The sequence below is a fragment of the Silene latifolia genome, chromosome 10 (genome assembly GCF_048544455.1).
Source record: "Silene latifolia isolate original U9 population chromosome 10, ASM4854445v1, whole genome shotgun sequence".
Taxonomy (NCBI): Eukaryota; Viridiplantae; Streptophyta; class Magnoliopsida; order Caryophyllales; family Caryophyllaceae; genus Silene; species Silene latifolia.
The window spans coordinates 142783116-142793691 of NC_133535.1; the positions used below are offsets into that span (position 1 = coordinate 142783116).

A 10576-nucleotide genomic window follows, 5' to 3' on the forward strand; every position below is an offset into this window, starting at 1 on the left:
TCATATTATTCTCAACATGCAGTACACTGACATCTTACCAGACACAATTAAACCCACGTAAAATAAAAGCGGATACATAAAACGCTCCGTAAATCTTCATCTCGACTCCGATTAAGGCGAAAAAAAAACCTAAAATTATTATTTTTTCGAGCCCGTCGCAATGGTATTATTTTCTTATATCATCGAATTCTCGGAAGTTTCAGTGCTGCTCGTTTTTTTTTTTGGAAAAGGAAAGCTCCAAGTCATTACTCTAACATCGATAAATCAAAGAAAACAACACTGCTCGTAGATGGTGTGAACACCTCCGCACAAACTGATCTACCAACTACTATAGGAATTAAATGAGCTAAAGCATTGGCAACACAGTTGAAGTTACACCATATTCGCTTGAAATTATATTATATCTACTTTCGAAACATTGGTGGAGATTTAGTGACGTTTCTCACGGTTCTCATTATGTTGGTGGTTCTCACCGGATCCTGACCGTACATTGACTATATTATATATGTACATCTTATAATAACTAATTAACTATAGGTACATATAAAAGTATTTAGATTTATTTCAATTATTTATCAACTACGTTTCAACAAATCATCAAGTACCTTAATTTGTTTAGGAGGTACATTAAATAAATATCTACCCTCTCTGTCCTGGTCATTTAATGTCTTATTCCATTTTGGGGCGTCTTAGTCTATTGTTGTCCTTTTTATTTTTGGAATGTATTTGATGAGCAATTTGATCATTCACACTCAATTTGTTCCACTTGTTATTTAATAATTAGCCATCTCCTCTATCCTTGGTCTTTGTGCCAAAACCAAAAGACAACAAATGACCTGGACATGTCGCAATAGCCTTGATGACAAGCATTAATTATAACTAATCATTTAATATAAACATAATAAATGTTGTATAAATCTCAGCAAAATAATAATTATATTTAATAAATTTTATTATATAAAATTAAATAAATAACTACGATGATTTGATTCTAAATTTATTTAAAAAAATATTTTGATAACAATTATAAAATGTAAATAATTGCATTCATTGCGAAAAATGCTTTCAATTGAGTATAACTTTTATTATATTTATTGAAATATTTTGATATGTGGAGATGATTAAAGCGAGTTTCTCACAATGTTTTACATTTACGTAAAAAAATATTTTGAAAAATTATAAAACTTAGACCATTAAATCCATTAAGAAAAATATATTTGGAAGAGTCATTATTTTTTTATTAAAAACAAATCTTTAAGAAAACTACTAAGAGATATATTTTTATAGTGTAGGAATGAAAAAAAATTATATTGCGACAAATAGAATACATGTGAGATTTTGAGAGGCTTAAATAGTGTGATAACGAGTATGTATGCACATAGTGAATGCGAGTGTATTTGAATAATAATAAAAAAAAGTAATGATTATTAAGTAAAACAATATTATAAACGATATGAAAACGTAGCTTTAATACTTCAGTTGAGTTTGGATCATATATTTTTAACACATAAATATCACATGCCAAACATAAAAAAATTAAAAATTGCATAAAATCATATTCACATCATTTTGAACAAATATAATAGATTTAAAACATAACATATCGTGAAATGGTATAATTTGAGAGCTTAATGTTGATTGTTGCATTATCAAATAAATTTTATTTTAATTAATATAATATTTGATCAATCACAAATTTGTTTATAAAACATTGATCATACATAATTAATTATCACTTATTAGTTTTAATTAAAATTGAATGTATTTTATTTTAGAACATTGAAGTTAAACCTAAAAAAGATTAAATTTGAGAAACATTAATTTATTTTTATTTGTATGTAAAAATACTAAAGGTCATATATGAATTATTATTTTTCTTCAATTATAATAATTAAATTTTGAAACAGGTTGCGCGAAGCGCGGGATACTACCTATTATATAATAAAAGTACATTTTTTTAATAATTATAGATACACATCATGTTTAATACAATTATTTATTACTTTTTATTTATTAAATCAGATCTTAACAACGATATATACCAAAAGAGATACAAAAATGACAACAAGATAGATGTGTCATAGTGCTAATTGTAAATGCACCTCAAGCAAGAGATCATTGGTTCAAGCCTCACCAACAACATTTTTTACCCTTGACTTAAAGGTTTCGTTGACCCACCGCCACCACCGTTGACCGGCAGTCAACCCCGCCGTTGACCACTAGAGTTGACCGGCAGTCAACCTGTTAACTAGTCATGTTAACAACTTAACTACATATGTTAAATTACTAATCTAACCCTTAATTAATCACTTAAACTTAACTCAAGTTTGCCACGTGTCGCAATCTCATTGGTTGTGTATGGTTTTTTGATACACAATGTGTATGTGTAGCCTTTTCCAAATTAGACTACCTTAGAATTAGACTCTCATAATTAGATTAGAAATTAGTCTCTCCATTTGTAATAAGAACCCTAATTTTCCTCTCTTATTAATTTATCATTAATCCAAGTTATAATCTTTCTTCATTACTAATTTAATCCTTCTCTAGTTTATCCAAATTCTTCTAGTTTCATTAGTTTACCTTTAGTCTTGGGTTTGTAATTTGAAGAGAGAAGAGATTCAACCTTCCTTATTTCAATCCAAGTTTCAATCTTTATAATTGTTGGTAGAATTCTCATCTTAATCTCTTTCATTTTCAATTGTTTACATGTTTATTGCTAGGCCAATTAGTATAGTTATAACATGCATTATTGTGTTCATCTTATGTTAAAGTTTGCTCCTTTGATTGTTGTTATGGCTCATTCATTTACATGTTGATCATTGCCTTAATTTACTTCCTCTCAATTGTTTACATGTTCATTGTAGTTTAGATACTTGCCTTTATATTATGTTTGTTATTTTCATGACAAAGTTCTCATCTTTTGCTTTCATTCTCATAATCATGTTTGAGTAGTGTAATTGCTTGGGTAGAAGGGTAATCTTGTGTGGTTAATAGGGGTAGATTATTGGCTTGAACAAACAAATACTACATGGGTAATTTCTCTTCTAATTGTCATGCATGCTATGTGTTTGTGGAATTGCTTAAATGAGGGTTTAAGTCTCTTCCACCATCTTATGTCTTGTTAAGTGAGAGCTTAGCTTGCGATTAGATACTACATGATAATTAGGGGGCTTTAATTAGTTTTAAGTGAGAGCTTAGACTTGTTTAGCCTTATATTAGCCTTACCTCGAGAGAGGGAGATTTATTCTTGATTTTGCCTCGAGTATTTGTTAACCTTTGCCAAGTCTCGATATTTGTCCACATGAGTGAACCCGACCACCCTAGCTCCCTTAATTAGCATATTAATCAATTTGTCATTGCTTGCTTTAGTTGTGGTTTTGGTAGTTAGTTTATCACGTAATTCATCTTTGCTCAGATTGAACTAAACTAGAAATAAACAATCAATTTAAGAACCATAACACCGTCTCTTGGGATCGACCTCCTTACCCTACTACATTTTATTAGTGGTATTGAGTTTTATAAATTTTGTTTGCATACCGAGGAGTACGACAAACTCGGTATCAATTTTGTTGGCCATTTTTATGAGGTAGTTCGGAATCTCTACGAGCGGGAAAACATGTTTATACTATTGTAAACGTATAGACATGGATGAATAGCACTTAGCTTAGCCGTATAAAACCGTCCGTTGCGTGCGAAGGGTCTTTGGATGTATTGATATTGACTCGAGAGCAGGCGGGAGTGTGGCCATACTTTAGGTGGGGACCTGATCAGTCTCGTACGTGTTAGGTGGATCGCATCCGGGTTCCCGAAAGTCTTGATGTAGTGATAGACCTAGGGGATAACTAGTCGGGTGGTATTTAGTCCGTGGTGCGGGTCTATCAACCCCACACACCGGCATTCGACCCTGGAGTTTAGAGGATGAACTTAATTATAAACGTGCTTATGTCATTACAGTAAATAGGGGTAATAATGTAAGCCCCCTAGTATCGGGATGATTGGCGATGTATATATGTTATTACACGGTTTTTGAATAAAGTAACATTATTTGGAACCCGTGTATATAATAGGTCGGTATGTCGTGATAAAGTCTTTAAAATAAATAATACGACCTCTTTATTTTGATGTTTTCATAAATTATTAAATTTTGATTGGCTTATTTGGATGATCGTTCATTTGATGTTGCATTTTTTTAAAAATGTTGATCATCGATTCACTTACCTGTTGTTTTCTTTTATATACTTGTATATTCTATACTTGTATATGACTTTTAACAACAGATTTCGTTAGAAGACCGACTCTTCCCAAGGACTTGGGCTTGGATTTTGAAGACGAGTTTGACTAGCTGTCTTATTATATATCATTAATATGTTGTAATTTGACTAAGTTAAGATAATGTAGAACACTTATCTAATATTTTGAATTAGTTAACCAGTTAATGACTCGGATATATATTTTGTCTTCCGTTGTTTCCTATTTTAGACTTTATTATTAAGTTTGGAAAATCCGGGTTGTTACAACAAGGTAAACAAAAACAACTCAATACTCATAAAACCAGTATTCCTAATCACATGTTACTATCTTCAAAAGCCAAGCAACAACATTCATTATGCACATAGATTATTTAAGTCGTCAACCATGATTTACCCACATGCTTTTATTCTATACCTTTACATACAACAATAACATAATATACGACATAAAATCTCCTATTCACATGTTACTAACATAGTAAGAGTAGAAAATCCACTTTCATCACATCAACATGTTCTCCACATGAATTTATATTCTCATGCAATTCTTACTTCATCTTTTCTCAATCAATTCATCTATTTCAACCACATTCTTCATCTAAAAAGTGCATATGATACAACAGTAGGCATGTATATGAAATCATTATATAAAATTACGCAAACAAAATTATGTATAATCATATCACATCCCCTAATCACATGTTACTAATATAGCCGCATTGTAAATCATGCATCCTACAACATCATTGTTCATCACATCTTACCACAAATGAACTACTTCCTTTTTCCACCACATCACTCATCATTCTCATACACTTTTCTAACAATTCCAACCAACATTGTAAGCCAACTATCATGCAACATGCTTTCAATCAACAACATACAAAATCACATCATCACAATCTTTTTCTACACATTCCCCATTCTCCACATACATACATCCACTGATTCATGCCACACATCACTATATAGGTACACAATTCACAAGATAAACACATAGCGATCCCGACTCATATCCCATGGTGACCGGTTCAAAATTGTAGGACGAGTTCGCGACTTTAGGACGTCTCCCAAGTCTTTGCATTAGCTCCTACAACTTCTACCTCGGGTCATTTTATTTTGACTCTCTATGTTCATTACTTTCATTGGTTACAGGTTTCAAGATCGTCGCTCTGATACCACTTTGTAACACCCCCATACTCTAAGTGCCTTATCAGGACTACTTAAGGTATGGAAGTGCTACCATCTCGGTTACCTGAGGCAATGATAACCAAATGACAATGAAGAAACATAATTTAAATAACAATATAGTTTAAGGTGATTACATGTTCAAAACCAAAACTGTTAAACTGAAATACAAGGTTCTCAGACGGGCTACTGATAAAACTATCAAAACTATAAAACATCGTCTGACACAGCGGAAGACTTCTAACTGCCACGTGATGACTCATCCCAGCTATCCCATACGCATCATATCATACCTGCTCAATAACTGCTCACCATCCCCGAATGGATCACCACAGTTTTTAAAACATTTAAACAGGGTCAGTACTAATTACACGATACAAACCAATATGAAGCAAATGCTAAACAGCTCAATCAACACATCAATCCCCAATTTCCATCATCAATCTCCACACAACTGACTACCCACTAAAGTGTGTAGTCCTGCCAGAGTACCCATCGCAACAGATACTCTACGCCACCAGTGGGGGGCCACAGCCGTTCCCACCTAAGCCCCGCTCATCTCATCGAGCGATAAACCCATGTACCTTAATGTGCACATCCCTTCTGTGGCGAGTTCCACAGAAGGCGAATCAAGGGCATGAAGTCACTCCCGCAAGTGACCCCACTCAGCCAGGGACGCACCCCGAAGAACACAGACAGATAAATAGTAATCACAATACAACCGTCTGAAACAATCAACAATATGAAATCACAACCGTCTGAATCAATCAACAATCACCAACTACAGAACAATCACCACAAATCATGTAATAACATGCAAATATCTTAACTTAATTCGGAAAAGATACTCGCCACGGGTGTTTGTTTGTTCGTGGCTAAAAATTGTTTTTGCCACATGACATTTCGTGGCTAAATAAAACTTCGCCACAGGTGTGACATAGCTCGTGGCTAAAGTTATCCCATGGCATAAATTTTATTCCAAAATAATGAATAAATTTTTCCCGTGGCTAAGCAGAATTTAGCCACGAATTATAAATTCTCGTGGCATAATTCGTGGCGCAAGTGACAATTTGTTATAGTGGTTGGATTCGTCAAACACGATAAAATCAAAGCCTACAAAACCATGCTTGTTTGTAGACACAGGGTACACTTTTTTAACCGCGGTGAAATCGGAGTCATGAAGCATTTGCGTCAACCACTCAAAATTAAAGTTTAAACCCTTTCCATTCACATCATAATGTAATGAACTGGGAGATTATGGAGAATGCATGTAAAAGGTTGTGCGTAACGATATTGTGATTGTAGCCTCGATACACCATCCATATTTTTTTAGAGAGAAATTAAAGAGTAAATGTTTGATAATTTAGAATTTGACCTAAAACATTATGAAGACATAATTTATAGAATTATTTTGGTCAAATTGAATATTATTGGTCAAATTGAATATTTATTAAAATTCTGATAAAGTTTTGAATGCAGTAGTCAAACTGAAAAATCTAATCAATTACTGACAACGGTTGAATTAAAAAACCGTTATTTCATAATAGAAACTAATAACGGTTACGAAAAATCCGTAGCCATCATTTATTGCGGAAAAGTAAACACGTAATTCTACAGAAAAACTGACAGGATATGTTTGTAATTGGTTCAACTAATTAAAACCTGTCATTTTTAAAACTTTTCTAAACCATTCACAAACATTTCCAGAAGGAGGATGCCAACACCTGCAAAGCTAATGAACTACTTTACATACATAGCTAATGATAAGAAAAAGTAAAGATACAAACCCAAAATAGAAAAGGGAGACATATGTCCCTAAAATGTATGTGACATAAAAAGGGTTTAAGGGTCACAATGAAATAAAACCAGTCTAGGTCCCAAGGTTACTTTGCTCGCTAGCTCGTCCATGTACCCCATATATGCATCACCTACCTGTCATTCGCATTTTATACAAATACGAAAGCCACAGTCAGTGGGGAGTAACTCCGAGTTCTCCCAGCCACGAAATGTCATAATTAATATAACATGTAAACATAAGAATATGAATACGAATCACACAATGCCTTAGCATATAGATGCTAGACAATCGTGCTTATCATGTGAACAACAATATAACAACACATAGTCCTAGCATGTGAAAACTAGACCGACTCATACTACACTATCATGTGAATCACATAACATCCAGGAATCCAAACTCTATCAACCATAGCCGGCTTGCATCTCACCTTCTATGATTCATAGAATCACCATACAAGAAAGGGCAATATATCAAAGACAGGCATAAGTTCTTAGTACGGTCAATAGTCACTTTGTAACTCAAGTCTATACCACGAGGTAGGGAAGGTAATCGAACCGGTATCTTGGCTCAGCGGTTACTATTAAGAAAACATGGCCAAGAGACAACACAACCCTAGCCTAAAATCTGCGCAGACCTAGACATGCGGATACACACCACCGCACCCAAGACTCACAACTTTTTTTTAAAACAAAGTGAAGTGAGTACCCTAAGGACACCACCGAAGGGTTGGCTAGTACTTAAGCTGACCCCATACTATCAAAATAAGTACCTGAGGTCATGCCCCAACTTGGATAAACATCCACTAGTCAGGAACACAAAGGCTATCAAGCAGTGAACATATACTCGTCAGAGACTATAAAGACCTATCTATGATGAAGGCCGAAATACTCACCTAGGACCTAGTCACAGCTAGTCCCAGCTTGAATATTTTAGCCCACACCACACACGACTCACCACACAAGTCAAGTAAGACACCCACTTAACCTTAAGAGGGCAAAAAGTCCTACTTACCAACATAAATTCTAACATTCTATCATGTGAAAGCTATATAAATGTCTATTTACAGCATACAATCCCAACAGTTCCTCAATAAGAATTCAATACTAATTTCCAATCCTAGCAATTATAACAATATAAAAGGCTTTAGGGGAAACTAGGGCCATTACTACAAATAAGAAGCTATTTAAATTCAACTAACTAGATAAGAAACTATTTAAATTCAACTAATTAAACATGTGAAATAGAGATATAATAAATGGCCTAAAACAAGAAAAAGGCCGATTATCTAATTCATTCAACCGAATTTTTACCCGCAACCCCAGCCCTGCGACAGGTACGGGTTAAATTGCGGCTGACCAATCACTCAATTAACTGACATCGCAATCAGTCAAAGGGACTAAGGCTCAGTTTTCGGCACAATCAACAAAACATTTCAATTATAGCTATAACATTCATTTTGCTATTTCCAAATTCTATCATGTGAAAAATGAAAGTAAAACATTATCAATCACCTAAACACTTAACAAACAACAAGCACCACATCTACTACTAATGTGACATTAATTCGTCGAGTAACTCGGAATAGTTACCTTACGCTAGCAAAGAGACAAGTAAAAACTTGAGAAAGCTTCTAAAACCCCAAAATTACTCTTCATCTTCAACCCCATATGAGCCACCTAAAATAATTATGTGAAAGGACGATATTAACGAATTATCTTTATATAAAATATGAGACGTAAATTAATTTAATTATATTTTAATTAAACCAAACTAGCGTCAAAACAATTTATAGATACGGCCCAAACTCGCGACTTAGCCAGACCACTGCCTAGGCCACGGCCAGGCCACTGCCTAGGCCACGGCCAGGCCAACAGCAGGCCACTCCCTACTGTCCAGCCGTCCTAGGACGGTTTCCTAGGCCAAACCACGACGGATATCACCCAAACAAAAGACCCAAACCCAACATGTACATGTACTTGAGACGTTAGCAAAGAGGTTGGTTCAATTTAGCATAAAGAAACCCGTCAAAACAGCCCGCTAAAACTGCTCGACAAAACCCATTTTCACTATTAAAGAAGCTCATTTGTGACCGTCTTAAGACGAAATTTTAAGCATTAAAAAGATAGTATTCACCCAATTAAATTACCCAACATAATCACCCACTTCACCATGAATCCCAAGGTACCAACTTTTCTCAAAATGGATAAATGAAACTTGTATAAAATCGTCTCAAACCAATGTCAGTGATTAACCCATAACGATAGCATTCGCAATACTAACGATGCACTCAACATTAATAACCATCAGACCATGATACTATTACCCAAATCTCACGTACACTCAAATGATTTCAACTACACTAATATTTACCTTTTACTCACAATAATAATTCAATTCCACTATAAATCGAGAAATCGTTCAAGTCAGTAACCCTTTTAATGCACACACACAATTCTAACATTAACTCCGAAACATGTACTCCACTATCGCTTAGCAAATTCACCAAAGCTTGGCATGTTTTCCAATCATTGCACTTGTATAAGACCTCACAACCATGAGTACTTGCTTATATACACATTCGTACTACTCTTACAAAGAACATAAACTCCAAATTGGACATAGACCTCGACAATTATACTAAACTCTCTTTGCAATCCAACACGCCAATTCTAAGCCCATCTCACACTAATTAACTTATACAAAGTATTTACTATATGTATAAAGTACAATCAATAATAGGATCGGTAAAATCGTGTTACCTTAAACGCCCCTTATTCTTCGAATAAATGGTCCACAAGGCACGAGCCTCACCCCGGGTCTTCGAATCCTTCATAAAAGGGCAAGAAAACGGAATAAAGAAGCTAAAAGACGACACTTTTATAAGGCGGCGAAAGACGAGACCATTACAAAAAGGAAACTTTCTTACCTTAAAAGGAGGAGGAAGGAAAGGGGAAGAGAATGGTACAAAAATTATCGAATTTGGTTGAGAATGGAGGCGGGATCTGGGGTTTGAATGATCGGAAAATAGGTGATGGAGCTGTTGATTGTTGTTGTTGCTGTTGAGCGAATGACAGAAAAAAAAAATAAAGAAAATGGAAGGGGGAAAAGTGACGGTACATCATCAACAACAACAACAACAATAATAATAATAATAATAATAATAATAATAATAATAATAATAATAATAATAATAATAATAATAATAATAATAATAATAATAATAATAATAATAATAATAATAATAATGATACACCAGCTAGCTTGCTAGCTTCTAATTATACGTACGTTTCTTCATCGTTAAGTAATTTCGTTCGTTTTTAAAACCGTTTCGAGTTAA

General features: G+C 34.2%; 1 long non-coding RNA gene across 1 annotated transcript; it reads right to left on the bottom strand.

Moving 5' to 3' along the window:
- Positions 1-7171: 7171 nt before the first annotated feature.
- LOC141609262 (uncharacterized) lies at positions 7172-10326 on the bottom strand. The gene is made up of 4 exons (XR_012527325.1): positions 10166-10326; positions 9999-10066; positions 8829-8915; positions 7172-7370 (listed from the first exon to the last, which is right to left on the bottom strand). It is a non-coding gene; the product is annotated as an uncharacterized LOC141609262 (long non-coding RNA).
- Positions 10327-10576: the final 250 nt, after the last annotated feature.